The sequence below is a fragment of the Podarcis bocagei genome (genome assembly GCF_964188305.1).
Source record: "Podarcis bocagei genome assembly, chromosome: W".
Classification (NCBI taxonomy): domain Eukaryota; kingdom Metazoa; phylum Chordata; class Lepidosauria; order Squamata; family Lacertidae; genus Podarcis; species Podarcis bocagei.
In genome coordinates, this window is record NC_138131.1 from 77,301,934 (window position 1) to 77,320,320 (window position 18,387).

An 18,387-nucleotide genomic window follows, 5' to 3' on the forward strand; every position below is an offset into this window, starting at 1 on the left:
GATTTCCAACTGCTGCTCTCTGAGTCCCCTCTGGTCCCTTCTACCTGGGGTGTCCCCCTAGGCGCCCCCCTTGCTCTGACCACTGGCGCCCCTTTCTGTGAATCTTCCGATTCACTGGAAAGACTCAGAGATCTCGGGCCGCTGTCATCACTCATATTACCTCCGGATTCCTCCCCCTCGCTCTCTGTTTCCTCCCTTTCCTGTGCCTCTGCTCCTGAACCCCTGACAGCAGCGTTTGCCAAATCTCACGCGCGCATTGCAAATTCTGAATATGCACGAGTTGATCATCTGAGATACAGAGAATTATGGCCGTCCTGGCTCTCACATTCTGTGAATTCCAACCTGGCGTTGGTGCAGCAGGGATGGGGTTTTCAATCACCCCAAAAATCCTCTGATTCTGAAGCAGGGCTTTCATCTTTACAGACCATGAGGAATAATTGTCATTAGTCAGTGGAGGTGGGTAAGGTAAGCCTCCTCCCTTCTTGGCATCCATTTTGAATCCAAGCCTCAGCTCTCACTCTCGAGCCTGTAAAATTCCAAGAGTCTATTGGCTGTTTACTGCCTCACTTGGCAGTTAAACACAGGCTGTTTTGAAAGTCCTTTCAAGAGCAGTGAGATATTAGACAAAACAAACGCTGTTTACCAGCCTCTCACAGTCCCAGCCCCTCTTCCGTTGTTGGCCGGTAACTTTCCACTTTACTGACGTTTCGTTGCTTAGCAACTGGACATTCCAGGCTTATCAAGACTCAGGTATGCGAAATATGTGGCTCTCTTTCAGTGCTGGTTTCATCCAAAAGCAGACACTCAGTGAACCGAAGAATGTCTCAATTCGCGTTCACTCTCACAGCCATAAAATTAGCATACCTTAGGGGTTCCGTTGCTCAGCAAAAACACCTCCTCCGGTGCTTCCATCCGCACGCTACCATATCTTCCTTATCTCCTTGCAGAGGATGAAGTACGCTCCATCAACCTCTCTTGTTGCTTTCATGGATCAAAACCATCCTCTGCTACCAGATGTTGGGAATCAAGCCTTTATTAGGAGAACCTGGCAACTCTCTAGGCACCCGGCTTGATCTCCTGATGACCTCCCTGTCTGCATTCCCCAGCAGGATACAGGCTAGGTCGTGATAGGCGATCCTTCTCAGCGTGAGAAGAACACCCCCCCTCTTTCCTGCCCCCCCCCCGGCAGGGGAAAGAGATAGACAGAAACATATTTACATGCCTTTATTTCTGTCTTTGCAGCGTTACAGAAAAACACGACTGCTCTCTTCAAACTCCAACAGCCGAGAGACAAACTCCACCTGTACTTCCTGTACAGCTCATATTACGCTCTCAGCTAATTCCGGTGCTCTCTGCACTGTTAATTGACTGTCCCTCTGTTTCCCACGGAACAGTCCCAACATTCCCATTATGTTTTGCTTTCAAGCTACCAGCTCGTGGCCGCATTGCTTCTATATTGTAACAGATACATCATATCCTACAGGAGCACAGGAGGAGGCAGGAATGATGGATGTAAAATCTGACAGGTGAGAAACATTGAGGCTTAAAGAGAAGGAGCAATCTGCCATGCAGGGTTTGTTTGTTTTTTAAGTTGCTGTTTTACTTGCTAATGTTAGGAGTAAAAAAACCCCACTTATTGATCTATTAGTAGATCCCAAGCTTCCATTGATGTTTCTCAAACGAAAGGGAAAAGCATTCCCCATGTATTTGCTACAATACTCTGCTCCTCCTTGTAGATGACAAGCCTTGCATATTCTCTCTCTCTTTCTCTCTCTAAATTTGAGAATTCTATTTGTTCTTAAGCTGAATCATTTGTAAACTGTTGTGCTTTTGAGGATGTTGGAGGAAGAGGCACTATCCTCCTTGCCTTGACTGAAAATCCCCCCCACTTTTAAAAATCATGGCATTGTCCTCCAATCTCCTCTTCTAGCAGCCTTTCCAACTAAGTTCATCACCTGTGGAGTTAAGAGTGCACTGCTATTAATCTCTTCCATGACATCTTCCCTTGCAATTCACTGTCATTTACTGTTAATTCCATAGGTACCCTCCAGACTACTTCCTAGATTATGACTCTAAAGCAACATGACCCTCTTGTTTTCCCTTATGCTGTTTTTGGTGGCTCTCCTTTCTGTCCGTTCATCAGCCACATGCTCAACATCTTATGGTCCCTTGGCATCAGGAAGATGAGACTTCCAGCGTGATTGACCAGAATGCTGCAACATGATTGCTGGCAGGAGTGAGACCTTGTCAGCATATAACACCTGTGCTCAAAGATCTGCACTGGCTGCTGATTTGCTACCAGGCCAGGTTCAAGGTGTTACTATTGGAAGAACCCTTTGGCTAGAGGACTGCCCTCTGTAAAGTAGGACACTTAGACACCCTAATGGTAAAAAGTGTTTTTCAACCCAGTTGACTTGGTGGAACACCAATCAGGAAAACTATATTTCCCCCAGTTCCTTGAATGCCCCTTTATCCAGAGCAGCCCCACTCGGTCAAGGCCAATAGCTGGAAAGCAATAGGGATCACACACACACATGGAATGAATGGAGGGATGGATGGGCGTCACAGACACTTTTAAACTACACTTTGATATCACCCCAGACAATCTCCCACATCAAACAGCCCACTTAGGTAAGGTCTCTGTACATAGCTGGTTTTCCTGTCTGGTTCTTGAAAACCCCCTACTCAGAAATATTTTTTTTATCAAAGAGTGAATAAACTTTTACAGCCTATGGACAACACTCCCATGCAGTCAACCTTCCAGGGCCTGCAAACCAGTGGGGCTGGGACAAACAGTGAGTGTGGCTGATAAAAAAAGAGGGTGAGGCCACCTGTCTCTTTTTCATATGCTTCTCTCTGTAGTGCCAGATCTAGGGCAGTGCAGGCTGTTCCCCTGCTCAGGGTGCTGAGCCAAGGGGGCATAAAATAATAATAATAGTAATAATAATATTGGTAGTAGCAATAATAATAGTAATAATAATAGTAATAATTAATACTTATATTCATGTGGGTACCTACTGAGAAACCCCATTAAAAAGCAACTGTACCAAAAGGAATTACTGTGGAAATAAAATATATTGGGGGAAGTGCCAAATTTTGTCCTCACTTAGAAAACCGTATTACCAAAGTCTACCCCTGCTCTCTGTCATTCATACACAAATCCACATGCATGCAGGTAAAAGGTAAATGTAAGGTAAAGGACCTTACATACATAGTCAAAGGCGTCTATGCGGTGTGGCGCTCATCTCACTTCAGGTCATGTGGCCAGCATTCTGGTGCACCGGGACACTGTGATAGAAGCCAGAGTGCATGGAAACGCCGTTTACCTCCCCCCTGGAGCAGTACCTATTTATCCACTTGCACAGGTATGCTTTCAAGCTGCGAGATTGGCAGAAGCTGGAACAGAGCAACAGGAGCTCACCCTGTCTCAGGGATTCGAACCACCAACCTTCTGCTCAGCAAGCCCAAGAGACTCAGTGGTTTAAGACCACAGCTCCACACATAATGCTCCCACACATCCATTTTCATGCATAACACACCTGCTCATTCACTCACACTCATTCTTTTTCATTCCCTCTCTTTCATGTTCAGGGATTGACCAACAAGCCTTCTTTGCACAAGGTGAGAAAGAAACATTTTCATCACAAAATTGCACAGATGCCACTCCAGCCCCATCTTGACCATCATAGTATCTCTCATCTTTCAACTTACATGCCCGCTTTCTCTCTTGCACCATGCGGAATGAAACTGGTCTCCATATCCCTAGACGGGAAATGCTTGGGTCCACATAGTAGCAGGGCCCAGGACTCTCCGTGATCGAGATCACTTGCAAAGGAAAGAAGAATTGTCTGCATGAGGCATGGTGTGGATTCTGAGCTATTTAGCTTGGTTGCAATGACTGACTTCCTATCCGATATCAATTAAAGGCACCCACTAGCTAGATAGCAGTGAATATGTTAAGCTCCGCCCCCCTGCACCTCCATTCCTGTTATCCTTCAACATGGCTTAAGTGTAGATCATCCTCTTCCCACTAAGGTCCACAGCTGTACAACTGAGAACCCTGATTTTTGTGCAACCATAATAATCAGCAGTATAAGACCCTCCAGCCCTTGCTGGACTACAACTCCTATCATTCTTGACCATGCTGACTGGGGCTGATGGGAGTTGTAGTCAAGAAACAACTACATTAGCCCCCTACATGCAGTGCCATTGATCCAGTTGGAATGGAAACTTTGGAAAGCCACCCAGCTCTTGATCATGGATCACCCAGGTCCCATCAACTGTGGCCCCGATAATTAGAGAGTCCCAAAAACACAGGTTGTCAATCTCTGTTCAAATGTTTTGCCAGCAAATTTAACAGTTGTTTAGCCAGCTTCACCCTGTGGGTCAGTTAATGCTGTTGGGAAAACCCAAATAACACAGAACCTAACTTGTCAGCATCTTACATCTTTCACTGGATTTCACACGCATTGTGTAGGCTGGCTCAGCATACTTGGTGAAGTCATGGTCCTTAATGCCAGTGAGAGGCTACCTACCATACTTCCCAGGTCCTGGCCCTGCAAGAGAACCACAAGGGGGGGAGGAATAAAATAATGGGAAGACAACCCGGAACCATTAGCATTTGCAGATTATGAGCTGCCACACTGGGTAAAAGGGCAAAATGGAATAATATATTGTGTTGAATAATATATTGAATAATATATTGGGTTTTGGAGCTACAGCTCTCTAGGTGTTGTTGTTGTTGTTTAGTAGTTTAGTCGTGTCCGACTCTTCGTGACCCCATGGACCAGAGCATGCTGGGCACTCCTGTCTTCCACTGCCTCCCACAGTTTGATCAGACTCATGTTTGTAGCTTCGAGAACACTGTCCAACCATCTCATCCTCCGTCGTCCCCTTCTCCTTGTGCCCTCCATCTTTCCCAACATCAGGGTCTTTTCCAGGGAGTCTTCTCATGAGGTGGCCAAAGTATTGGAGCCTCAGCTTCACAATCTGTCCTTCCAGTGAGCACTCAGGGCTAATTTCCTTAAGAATGGATGTGTTTGATCTCCAGGTGTTGCTGCACTGCAACTCCCATCATCTCTGACCACTGAACCAGACTGGCTGGGGCTGATGGAAGTCCCACAACATACTTTTCTTCTCCCTCTGGTAAAATCTCGCTAGCCTTGGGCCAGGATATTTGCATTGCAATAGGAAGTGAGCATTACAAGGCACCTGAATTCTTCTGTGGCTCGGACTATAATTCAAGCCAGAGAAGATTTCCCATTTTACTCAACCACCTATGCTCTGCCTGTACTTTCCCAACCCCCTTCCTTCATCCCCTTTAAACAAGCGTTACCCTGGTAGGACAACAGCAGTGGTGACATACCAGCCACAGGAAAAGGAAAACAAAAGAAAAAAAATATTATTAGCCTGACTCCCTCCTTTGGCAATCTTCACAGAACTCTAGCCCAATGGTTGCCATCAATTTGATTTGAATAAATTTTATAATGAAATGATTTTAGAATGTTGTATTATTTTATTGTTGTTAGCTGCCCTGAGCCCAGCTTCGGCTGGGGAGGGCGGGATATAAATAAAGTTTATTATTTATTATTATTTATTAACAAGGAAATATGCACTGTCTCGCATGCTAGCAGTACTCTTGGAAGAAAGTTCTGATGGTGACTGAGAAATGTAGATCAGTTTCCTTCTTGGGTTTCCACAAGAACAAAAAAGGAACCCTGATGGGAGGCGGCGTCAAGATGGCGATGAGGTAAGACGCATTTGCCGGAGTTCATCTCGAATCCTCTTTAAAATCTGTGTTGTGGCTCCCAGCCTTGCAAGTTTTTGCTGAAGATTGTATGGGTGTTGGAGCCCATGCCAGGAGTTCACATTGTTGATAACTGTAAAGCCTGCATCGTAAATCAGCTTTAATGAGCAGATAATTGTATTCTCCGGCAGCCTTGGAAGCAGCCTTCGACTTACTGGCTCTCCGCCAGCTCACATTCAGTTGTTGTTTTTATTTCTACCACTTTTTACTACCTTTCTACCACTTTTTACTACCTTTTAAGCACCGCTATTTTAAAAGACTTATAACGATGGGCCAAGGCAAACGCCTAAGGGATTGTGACGAGGCTCTGCCCTCCCCAAGAGCCAAACAATTAAAAACCGACCCCCCCGTGCCTGGCAAACGGAGTGACCCCATTGAATTCTGCTATAGGGTGAAAACTCAGAACCGTTTCTACCCTCTAACGTCTCCAGAAAAAATGTCAACACCAGAGGAATTATTTTTACCTCAGATTAAATCTGCGGACGGCAAGCTTGGAGGAAGAGGGTATGTCCCACTGAGGGTGGTGCAGGACGCCGGAGCTGAGGACTGCGCAAGACAAGAACAACATGAACATCTCCATCTTGTGGTCAGAACCCTTAATTGCATATTCAAGAAGATTGATGTGCTATCCTCCCAGCTATGTAACCTCGAACAGAAAATTGATAACTCCTGGTCAAAGTTTAAACCAACTGTAGACACAGGGGAATTGAAGTGCCAGAGGTCCATACCTTCAACCAAAAAAAGAAGTGTGATCCCTAAATATAAACCAAATCCTGCACTGAAACACCAAGCGTTGTCCCTACAACCTAAGAAAATCTGCCTAAACATCGGGGCAGGGTCACCAAGGTGGCTTACTCTGAGTGGGGTTAAAAAGCATCTAAGCAATCTCCTAAACATAGAAATCTCACAATGTGATCTCATTGCAGTATTACCCTTGAACCAGCACCTCAGGCAACAGAAAGTGATGCTTGCGTTTTACTCTCCAAGGATCCCTTCAGCTATCATCAGGCAGAAATCACTCTTGGCTAGGTATGATATCATCCCAACAAGAGTTTTTATGGATAGCATGATCCACCCCCTTCTACTTGCCGGTCACGGCACGGAGCGGACTCTGTCGGAGAGGTCGGGAGTACCTCAGGACATTGAGCCTCCTCTCCCGGAGGATATCCACCCGCACCAAAACTGGATTTACCCTACGCCCCCACGAGCTCTAAAGAAACCCACTGGCGCAAGTAATTCTCTGACCCCGCCGGAGGAAAGAGAGCTTTTAGCCACCTTTGGCGACCTTCCAACAAGAGAATAACAAGAAATAATTGATAGACTAGAAGTACTTAATCATCAGCTCATACATGTCCAGAAGAACGGAAAAGTTCTGCCCACTTTTCAGGACTACCCTGCCAGCTTTTCGGAGTCGTGTTTTAAGGAAGCAGGAAGTCTTCCTCACCTTAGTCCTGCTCCTAAACCCATGTCTCCCCCATTTGTGGGCAAAACCCACCGACGCCTGGCAGACCCAGGTCTTGCCCCACAAGTTGGCCTCTCACCTCAACTCTTGATAAATTTTGACTCGCCCTCCAAGAGTCCCCCGCTGAGGAGTGTATCTCAGAGTTCCTTCCACCAAAACAATTCCTTACCATCTAATCCATCAATGCCGGAACTGGAGTCCTCTTATTCCCCTGAGCGGCATAGACCCGACATACAAACGGTACCAGTACGCCAAGCATCCCCTGTACCTTCACCAGCATCAGGTCATGGGAGTGCTCCACCTACATCAAAAAATGGCCCGGATTTGATTGAAGACCCGGCCGGACATATAAATCAAATGGTTTCATTGGCGACCTTCAGCCCTCGCGGTGGGGCAGTCTCAGCAAATCCTGTGGAGTTTCCCACTGAAGTGTCCACCCTTGGGTTACCCAGCGGGAGACCCGTTTTGTCGCCTCAGTCAGAATACTTCACTACCAACTTCAAGACTAGGTACCTTCAGCAGGTGCCTGCCGTGCAAAGTAAAATAACTGACTTTTTTGCGGGGTCTGCCCTGCCTCCAAAGGACTCACATCTCTCCCTGAAATGACAGCGAATTGGGCACAACAGGAACTCCCCCCTATCAGTCCTCAGCTGGAACATTGCGGGCTGGAGGGGGAAAAAACTTGACCCAGAATTCCTGGAGTATATTAACCTGTTTCATATCATCTTGCTCCAAGAATCGTGGGAAGTAGAGAAAATTTCCCTAAATGGCTTTGAGCTTCTAGAACTCCCTGCCTGCCCCTCCCTGAAAGGAGGCCGCCCTAAAGGGGGCCTAATAATAGGCATCTCCCTCAACCTACATTCTAAACTTACTCTAGTACAGGCCTTGCCTCCTTACGCCCTTACTGGACTGATTGCGGGGGAAAAGATCTCACTTCTAGTTACAAATGCTTACTTGCCACCTGGGGGCTCTTCCTCCGAACTGGGCTCTAAATGGGGCTCGCTAGAAGAGCATTTGCTCTCATGCTATGTTAAGTTTCCTAACACCCCGGCCATAATAGGTGGCGATTTTAATGCCCGCACAGCAGCAAATTGGGACTCGCTAACCAAAGCCAAATGGTGGGTTACCCCAAACCTTGATAATTATGAGCTGGAACATATCATGAGGAGAACTTCTAAAGACCAACGAGTTAACGAGGCTGGAGTACTCCTCTATCAAATGGCCATCCGTTTAAATCTGGTCCCCCTAAATGGAACATGCCTCCCTGATATTCCAGGGGATTTCACTCATCTGAGCGTTAAATCAAACAGCGTTCTCGATTACCTGCTGGTTTCCAGTGATATACTTAAGTGTATCTCCACCTTTAAGATCGAGAATGTACAATCTAGTGACCATCTTCCCCTTGTAGCCAAGCTCTCCCTGAACTGGCAGTCAGAGGCCCATAGACATGCGACCCAGATGGTAACCAACGAATCTCTCCAACTAAGAGGAATCAAATGGTCGGAGACCCAGGCTCAAAGGTATCAGGAATTCTTTCAAAAAGAAATCCTCGGGCCCCATTCCAACATAGACTCTGCCTCAGACGAGTATAGCATAGTGTTGAAACGCTTCCACCACCATACGACTGATCTTACGTCCTTCTTCAGGCTACCACCCAAAATATTAAATCGAAACGAGTATACTTACGGTGCCCCCTGGTATAATTCTTAGTGTAAACAAGCAAGACAGCGCCTCCGTGCTATATATAATGTGTACAAGACCTCCGATGCATCTACTCTGCCAGCTAGTTATGCACAAGCCAAGCAAGTTTACAAACGCACGCAGAAAACTGCCAAACGCGAGTGGCAACAGAATCGCTGGCAGGCCTTGATTACTGCTTCAAAACCACATAGATCCAGGGAATTCTGGTCTTTGATTAACAGAAGGGCGAGGAAATTCCCAAGGGCAGTCATCCCAGCACCGACATGGGAATTGTTCCTGAAGAAATGTTTCTCACAGGCAGATGCTCCCTCCGACCATCTGATGCATCTGTTTTCCCACCTACCTATTTGGCCTCCCACCGATCCGGACGAAATAGCCAAGCTAATAGCCCAGCTGAAACCGGGCAAAGCCCCAGGGCCCGACCTGATCCCTGCTGAAGCCATCAAACTACACCCAAAATGGTGGGCTGACATCTTGGCCAAAACCTTCGACGCAATCAACGCTTCTGGTCTCATCCCCAAAATATGGAAGGAGGCCATTATAGTACCAATTCATAAAAAAGGTTCTCCAATGGAGCCGGAAAACTACCGTAACATCAGCCTCCTTTCGATCATAGGGAAAATTTATGCCAGCTTTTTGCTGACTAAACTATTGCGATGGGCAGACGAGACTAATCAGATTGGTCACGAACAAGCAGGGTTCAGAATTAAACGTTCAACAACTGATCATGCGATAGTTCTTTACCATCTGGCACGGAAGTACTCGTCCCCCCCCCCCCCGGGGCTACCTTTGTGCTGCCTTCTTAGATCTAAAGGCAGCCTTTGACAGCGTTCCTAGAAATATTCTTTGGGAGAAACTTGCAAAACAGGGCATCGATAGAAGACTCTTATGGCTTATAAGCCAGCTCCACGAAGGTACCCTTGCCAGAGTGAGACTTACTCCTGCGGGCGACCTCACAAATTCGATTCCAATAAACAAGGGAGTGCGCCAAGGATGTATATTAGCTCCCTGCCTATTCAACCTATTCATCAGCGACATGCGAGCACCCCTAGTCAACTCATCTCCAAGTACACACGCGCCTAGACTAGCGGATTACCACTGTCCACTCCTTTTATACGCGGACGACGCGGTAATTCTATCTTATACACGTGTTGGACTAACCAGAGCTCTGAAGATCTTTGCCACGTACTGTCAACTCAACCAATTAACCATCAACCATGCTAAATCTAAGATTCTGATTTTCGCCAGAAGTCGGAGATTATACAAATGGAAGCTTGGTGGAGCAAAAATAGAGCAAGTCCTAAAATTTCAATACCTAGGAGTTATTTTTCAACACAATTTGGGGTGGAAAGCACAAATTCAACACCTACTCAACAAGGCCAAAACTCTGTCATATGCGCTCCTCCGATTTTTCTTTTCGGATGGAGCTTTGCATGTTCCCTCGGCCCTAAAGGTGTTCAAGGCAAAAGTGGTTCCCGTGCTTGCTTATGCTGCCCCGCTCTGGGCCGTGATGACAGATCTTGCTCCTCTTGAGACTTTGCAAAACCAATTCCTACGTCGGCTCCTAATGCTCCCCCTGTGCGTAAGCAACGCAGCCATCCGATTAGAATTGAAGATCGCATCCTTAGAAACTTGCCTGTGGAAGCAAGTCTTCAATTATTGGTTATCATTGTGGCACAGATTACCAGACCATTACCTTGTCCAATGCCTATGGCGAGATGAATTCTCCAGCCTTTGGACTAGTAGAATTCATGCCAAACTCCTGAGTTATGGAATCTCTCCCCTAGATTCCCTAAAACTAGATCAAATCACTGCTCAAAGACTGATCCGCCAAAGACTGGACGACATCGATTTACAGCGAAATTATACGCTGGGGGGAGGTGTTTGTTCGCCCCAGAACATTGGTATCACTTTAACTTACTGCGTTCCATCATACCTCTCCTCCCTTTCGTCTGTTGCCCATAGGCTGGCCTTCACCAAGGCGAGGTTTAACGTTTTTCCCTCTAATGTCCTGAGACATAGATTCTCAAAGGGCCAAGCCTCCGCCATGTGCGAATGTGATAAGGAGACGCCGGAGTCGCTTCAGCACATTATGTTCACTTGCCCCTTGTTCAATGTGCCACGGGCAAATTTGTTGGGATTAATCATACAGAAGCTAGAGGGTACCCCACCAAAATTCCACCTTGCCCAAATCTTGCAGGATAAGGACATCCATACGACACTGAAAGTGGCTAGGTTCCTGGTCGCTGTCCTTACCCAAAAGCGCTGCCAAGGAGCACTACAAGTTAATTAAGGTGCAGCATGTCATTCCTTCCTTCCATTCCATACTACAGTATTTTATTGTTATAGTGGTGTTTTAGCGGCTGTTTTTTCCCACGTGCAAAAACTGTTATTTATGTCTTGTTTTTATCTGTATGGGCCTACGGCCGCAATAAAATTTCTTTGAAATTTCTTTGAACCCTGATGGATCAAGCCAGCCAGCCACCGAGTCCAGCATCCTGTTCTCACAGGGGCTAACCAGATGCCAGAGGGTCTTTCAACAATGCTGTTGAACACATCCAGACTGGCAAAGATATAGGTACCTCTGTATTCCTGATCTCCTTCTCTCTCTTGCCCCATCTATTCCCACAGCTCACCTTTATACTTGGCACTGATGGACGCATACTGCTTCTTGATGGCCGGCACTCTGGCTGGATGCTTAGAGATACCAGAAAGACAACTAACAGGCTGAGCTGCACCTTTGGCTCTGGAAGTCGGCATTGGAGTGTGCCCACTGCAGTGGGGAGTCGTATGTGTCACCAGTGCTCTGGGGAATGAAAGTAAATGAATGAATGCAAGTCCAACCTGCAATAAAATGTTGCACCATGGAGTGTTGCAGCTCAGGGTTCCAGCTACTCCGTTCTACCCCACCCCAAACAGTATTCAATTTCCACTAAGTATGCTAAGTTCACATTGGGCTATTTGGGGAGGGGGGAGTGTTCTCCTCTGAGGGATCCTATCCTATCCTATCCTATCCTATCCTATCCTATCCTATCCTATCTTCAAACCTTGCCGTTTTCTCCAGGCTTGCTGAGCCCTCCGTCTTGCACAGATGGTGCTGTTTTGGCCACATAAGGACCATAAGTGCTAAAAGAATGGAGATTGCTGCTTGTTTATGTGATTTAACGGCATGTACCTAGGCCAGGGTAGCCAACATCCCAAGAGCTTGTTGGACTCCAACTCCCATCAGCCCCAGTCACCATGGGATGATGGGAGTTTTAGTCCAACAACAGACAGAGAAGAGCCCCTTTGCAGCCCCTGCACTGTAAGGGCTAAGGGAATGAGGGTGAATCTAGAGGTCTGTGTGCCTTTGTTTATTTAAACCAGGAATGGGAGGCTCAGCCCAGGAGCCACATGCCACCAACCAGACCTCTCTCTCTCTGACCATTAGCACTCTCTCCAGGTCACAAGCCTCCCTGCCCCTGCTTTGTGCCCTCTTCAAGTGCTTTTGCCTGGCTGGAATGTGAGAGCAAAGCCTCTTGCTTTCCTGAATGAAGATGGGGGCAGGGGTAGGTATAGAAACTTGGAGGGTATGTGGAGCTGGATTATAGCCTAATGCACAAAGAGTCCCTCCTGTTGCTCCACCCAGTTTTTGTATCTAACCCCATTCAACACTGGTACATGGCCCTCAGATGGTTATCAAATATGGCCCTTGCACTAAAAAAAAAAGCTTATCGACCCCTGATTTTACTGCCCCCCCCCCAGCCTGCCTTTCAACAACAAGGTCCCCAAGGCAGCTCAGAACAATTTAAAATGAACAACATGGAATGAAATTGCAACCATAAAATATAATTGCAAGCAGCTCAAGCAACAGTACCACGATCCCAAACAGCAGAAGGAAAACAATAGAAATGATTAATAGCAAAATAGCCATGTAGAAAACACACCAAAAGAAACATGCAAGGGGAACCAGCAGGCAGGAGTTGGGGAAATAGTTTCATGTGTGTTGATAGCATTAAGCAAAGCCCCAATAAACAGCGCTTAGTTTAACTATGGAACTCCCTCCCACAGGAGGCAGTGCTGACCACCAACATGGATGGCTTTTAAAGAGGACTGGATAAATTCACAGAGGAGGATAAAGCTATCAATGACAACTAGTCAGGACAACAGTGGAATTTGCTGCCAAGGAGTGTGGTGGAGTCTCCTTCTTTGGAGGTCTTTAAGCAGAGGCTTGACAACCATATGTCAGGAGTGCTCTGATGGTGTTTCCTGCTTGGCAGGGGGTTGGACTCGATGGCCCTTGTGGTCTCTTCCAACTCTATGATTCTATGATTCTATGATTCTATGACTATGTCCTGCTTCTGAATACCAGCTGCTGGAAACATGGGAGGAGAGTGCTTGGATCCTGCTTGCAGGTTTCCCACAGGCATCTGGTTGGTCACTGTGAGAACAGAATGCTGAACTAGATGCCCTTTGGCCAGATCCAACAGATTCTTATGTTCTTACGTTCTTATTTGTTCGCAGCAAAGCACACTCACCATTGATGTGTGGAATTTGCTGCCACAAGACTTGTTGAACCTAGGATAACTCAGTTGGTGCAGCATGGGACTCTTAATCTCAGGGTCATGGGTTCGAGCACCATGTTGGGTAAAAGATTCTTGCATGGCAGGGGGTTGGACTAGATGACACTCATGGGCCTTCCCAACTCTACAGTTCTGTGATTCAATGATGGACGAAAGGCTAGATAGGGATCTCCATCCTTTTCAGTAACATGCATTTGGGGACCCATTTCTTCATCATTGACCATATATTTGCATGGTGGAAGTATTGGTGGAAGTCCTGACCCACCAGCTGAAGACCTAGATGGCATTGAAGGGGGAGTATTTATTTAGCTAGTTGTTTTCTTACATTTATATCCTGCTTATTTTTGGCATGAGTAAGCTGTCGCCTGCCCTTTTCCAGGTACCAAAATACTGATTCCAGACATTCCAAGCATAAGTCTGACCCTTCCCCCCGGAGAACCACAACTGTGTCCACCCTAATCCCAGAGCCCTTCAGGACAGAGGAGCAGAATGAAGGGAGCACCCCCTCCAGAGCATGAGACCAGGCCTGATCCCTCACCCTGAGCACTTTGGAGGGGGTGGGGAATAAAACTTAAATACAGGGCACAAAAACAATGCCTTTTGTCATCTCCTTGTTAGTGGCATGGTCTGTGGGGCAGCATTTGGAGAATACAAACAATTTCTTCTGTGTCTTTCTAATTCTCTGGAGTTTCTAAGAGAGGTGGCAACTGGCCTTTGCATTGCTATGCTCCCTAACCCTAATCATGCTAATACACAGCAAACAAAGGTCTTAGGATTTCAGTTACCAATCAAAGTAGCAATTGGTTGTGTCAGTCACCCATACCGCTGATGCTGCTTCTCTGGATGGAATGGAAATCTGGATGTAGATTTCAATAAGGAGTGGGGATGTTACTCAGCTTTCCAATTCCTCCTCTACCCCCTCCTTTTTGGAACATAAACAATGCCTCATGTCGCAATTCGCTCCCAGGTTGCCCAGGCGATGCTGATGCAAGTGTGGAACCAGACTTGTTTATTTCCATATTACCATGGTTCTGGCAGAATACTCTCCCTCCCCCTCCCTCCCTCCCTCCCTCCCTCCCTCCCTCTCTCCCCCCCCCTCTCTCTCTCTCTCTCTCTCTCCCTCTTTGTGTGCTGCTAATACAAGTCCTCCTTCCTTGCAAGTTACCAGCCGGGGGGGGGGGGAGAGCCACAAGCCCAAAATACCACATTTTGTTTCATAAGACCCATGGGCATAGCTAAGGGGGGGGGGGACAGAGGGCAGCTGCTCCCTATCAAATAAAACAATAGAAATACTTAACTGACCAATCATGTCATTTCTGCCCCGCTAACAAAAGTCCTCGCTATGCCCATGCTAAGACCATGTTCCCCATTCCTTTGCCTTCATATGATATAGTATTCATTGATTTTTTTTGTTCCATTTTTTCGTTTTATTTGCAGCATTTGTATTCTAACCTTCCCCCATTCCCAGGAGCTCAGAGAGGGGTGTTTGCACAGGCTGCCTGGGCAACAATGACCACATCCCAGTTAAAATGAAACAAAAAGTCCAGAAAGCATAAAAAAATGAACCTCAAAGCAAAAGAGAATGTTTCTCAATATGAACAGAGGGATGGAGAGGAAATTCAGTTCCCTTAACATGAAACTGACCCAATTCACCCTTCCTTAAACAAGAGGCACACTGAAACGCAGCTTTCTTTTGAAATTTGCACTTCTTGGAATTTTGCCACATGGTTCTCCAACAAAAAACAATGTGGACATACTGTCAGGGAACTGACATCGGAGCAGAGGGGAGAGGCGAGGCTCCCGGACTCTGCAGGAGAGGGGACAAGTAAGGGAAGAGAGAGAACGTCATCTGGGGAAGGAAGTCCAGGTGACACCAGGAAGAAGGGAGAGGCAGAGAGCAGCTCGGACGTGAGGCTCCGAGACTCTTCCAGTGAAGTCAGTGAGGAGGGTGGAGGACCACCACTCGGCACGCCCACTCTGCGCAGAAGGCTTCCGCGCAGAGAGGCGAGGCGAAGGTTGTCTGTTAAGGAATTCTTTTTTAAAAAAAAATAAAATATTTATTGCAATTTTTTAAACAACGAACAAACCACCAAACATATAAAATACCATCACCATACAGACAGAAAAAGTCAAAGCAAAGTTAAGAAATAAACAAAGAATAAAAGAAGAATACATATAAAACACAGTTGTTCATAAGTCATATTTTCATAATCTTTGGACTTCCCCGCATCTCCCTTCCCTGCGTTCTCAGTCACATAGTTATAGACAGCAATTTATTACCTTATTTCAATTCTTATTTTGTAAATCTCGGATATTATGTCCCAACTTTTAAATAACTTTATCGTAAATTAAACTGCTTGATTTAAACATAATATTGCTTCAAATTTCATCATTTCCTTAAACCTCACTTATTCTCATATATTTTACAACAAAGTTTCTGCTGCCGTGTTACTTTCAATTGTGCATTCTCCTAACATTCATACAGTTTGTAGTGTTTTTGTAAATAGTCTTTAAATTTTTTCCAATCCTCTTCCACCGTCTCTTCTCCCAGGTCCCGGATTCTGCCAGTCATTTCAGCCAGTTCCATGTAGTCTATCAGTTGCATCTGCCATTCTTCCAGTGTGGGTAAATCTTGGGTCTTCCAGTGCTCTGCAATGAGTATTCTTGCTGCTGTTGTTGCATACAGAAAAAAGGTTCTATCTTTCTTTAACACCCCTTGGCCGACAATGCCCAAAAGGAAGGCCTCTGGTTTCTTAAGGAAGGTATACTTAAATACCTTTTTAACTCATTATAGATCATTTCCCAGAAAGCCTTTACTTCCGGTCGGCGCCAGCGTTTATGGCGGTCCTCTTTCCGAGCTCCGGAGGAGGACTGCTCCACGAGTTCGGGTCTGACCCGCTACGGCAAGTGGGGGACCCCTAAAATCACAGGCGCGGATGCCTGTGAACAAGGAGACTCGGTGGGCACCAGAAGCGCCCCCCTTTACTGCCTTTTTAAAGGCTCCGGAACGGCATCGGGAGAGCGCGGTGCTGAGAGTCGCTACCCAGCCCGCAGAGTGAAGCCGCGTCGCCATTGACGGAGAGCGCCGATTCCTTCCTGCAAATTGAATTCGGATTGAAAACCCCGTGAGTAGGATTGAATGACTATCGGGAACTTTTAAATTTAAATTGGAAATTTGGCCGGAAACGGGGGAGGTTAAAATCAAGGAAGTCTGCCTTCCCCCGACTGCATGACAGATGAAGCAACGAAAAACAAAGAGCTGCATCTGAAGGGAAATAACAATAGGACTATTTAAGCCTGGCATTTGGATATAAATCTCCTCTCTAGCAGGCAGGGGCAGAGGGGAGGGAAAGTAACCTCATTAACCTGCATGATTTTTGAAAGAGAAAAACTTTCCGCTGCCTCAATCCCCTGAGACGGACTGTCAAAATAAGATACCAGGACAGTGAAAAGATTTTAGAAACTTGTTACAAGGCTACATAGTTGAGGACTTAACTGATACAAAGTTTTGGGGTTTTGCTGCTACAATATACCAGACTGGACTGTGTTGACAGAGAAACTACATAGAAAAAGTGTTGCAGCATTTATATTGAAGTTTCCTGGTTTCTTTGTTCTATATTCTTTGTTTCCTTCACTTGGACATTATGTTTTGCCCCCTCTAGAGGGCTGAGAAGTAACAGTTGCAGAATAACAGATTAAGACAGTGGGATTTTCCATTTGGAAATTGTTCCTGTGAGAACGTCCTTGGGACATGAGTGGCCCAGCAGAGGAGATAACTACGAGAGCTAAAGCAAAACAGCAGCAACAGCAACAGAAGAAAAGAGGCTCAATATCAAGTTTAACACCGACAGGTGCAGCTGGGCAGGAAAAAGTGACGGCTGTCTCCATGGAGTCAATGACACAGGCGTTACTCAAGATAAATCAATCCCTGGAAGCTTTGACACAGCAGAGTACAGAAAATTCACAAAAACTAACAGAATTAACAGCAAGGCTGGATTTGAATACGAAAAGTGTGATATCCAACACAGAATCTATAAATAAACTGATTGAAGAAAACTCGGCAACACGTAAAATCGCAGAGGATGCCAGAAAGATTGCTGAGGAGACACAGGAAAAATTAGAACCGTTTTCTAAAAAAGTGTATGAACATGATGCGGCCTTGTCTTTGATGGAATTACAGAGAAAGGAGAGAAATTTGAAATTAAGACTAATTCCTGAAAGTGAAGGAGACAGCCTTGTGGAGTTCCTTACACAAGAGTTTTCTGACTTTTGGCAGGAAGAATTGGAGGAAGAAGAATTTAAGATAATAACAGCATTTAGACTGGGCAGGAGACAAAACAGAAAGACTCCGAGGGATTGCCTGATTACTTTCAGATCCAAGGAAGAAAGAGACAAAATACTGAAACTAAATTACCAAAAGGCCTTGGAAATTGGAAATTCTCATATACAGATTTTTAAGGACATCCCTGAATATATTTTGGAGGTGAGAACCTTCTATAAAGATCTGGTCTACCTGCTGAAAAAGAACAACATACTCTTCAGGTGGGAGTTTCCACAAGGACTGCCCTTTAACTACAAGGGAAAGAAGGTGAAAATAAAAACAATTCAAGACAAAGAGAAATTCTTGGAGAGAAACCACGAGGATCTGCAGAAGGGAACGGTAGACCCAATCTCAGAGCAAAAAAGAGTAGTGGACATTCTGAATCTATCATTTGGGCTTAAACCACCACCATCAGAGGAAGAGCAACAACTTGGAGCGGTAGGAGGAGTAAGTGACAAATAACAAGATGGCCCTGCAATTCCTTAGTTGGAATTGTAATGGGCTGAACATGCCCACGAAAAGACGCCAAGTTTTT

The 18,387-nt window shown here is 45.9% G+C and overlaps 1 pseudogene across 1 annotated transcript in view; it reads right to left on the reverse strand.

Moving 5' to 3' along the window:
• LOC308578353 (protein CIMAP1C-like) overlaps positions 1–14,466 on the reverse strand; it is a 28,556-nt pseudogene extending 14,090 nt beyond the window's left edge. Inside the window, exons 1-4 of the transcript in view lie at positions 14,355–14,466; positions 11,606–11,775; positions 4,446–4,556; positions 3,712–3,825 (exon numbers count right to left, since the gene is read on the reverse strand). The product of the transcript in view is annotated as a protein CIMAP1C-like (transcript). The remainder of the gene's footprint in view (positions 1–3,711; positions 3,826–4,445; positions 4,557–11,605; positions 11,776–14,354) is intronic.
• Positions 14,467–18,387: the final 3,921 nt, after the last annotated feature.